This window comes from Hylobates moloch, unplaced genomic scaffold, assembly GCF_009828535.3.
Source record: "Hylobates moloch isolate HMO894 unplaced genomic scaffold, HMol_V3 SCAFFOLD_12, whole genome shotgun sequence".
Classification (NCBI taxonomy): domain Eukaryota; kingdom Metazoa; phylum Chordata; class Mammalia; order Primates; family Hylobatidae; genus Hylobates; species Hylobates moloch.
In genome coordinates, this window is record NW_026652287.1 from 54,866,141 (window position 1) to 54,866,406 (window position 266).

The following is a 266-nucleotide window of genomic DNA, read 5'->3' on the forward strand; positions in this document are numbered from 1 at the left end:
GCCTCCCAAAGTGCTGGGATTACAGGCCTGAGCCACCGCGCCCGGCCCCATTTGGACATTTTTAAACAACTTTTTAATCATTTTGATATTACAGAAAAAACCCAGCACTTTGGGAGGCTGAGGCGGGCGGATCACGAGGTCAGGAGATCGAGACCGTTCTGGCCAACATGGTGAAACCCCATCTCTATTAAAAACACAAAAATTAGCTGGGTGTGGTGGTATGCACCTGTAATCCCAGCTACTGGGGAGGCTGAGGCAGGAGAATC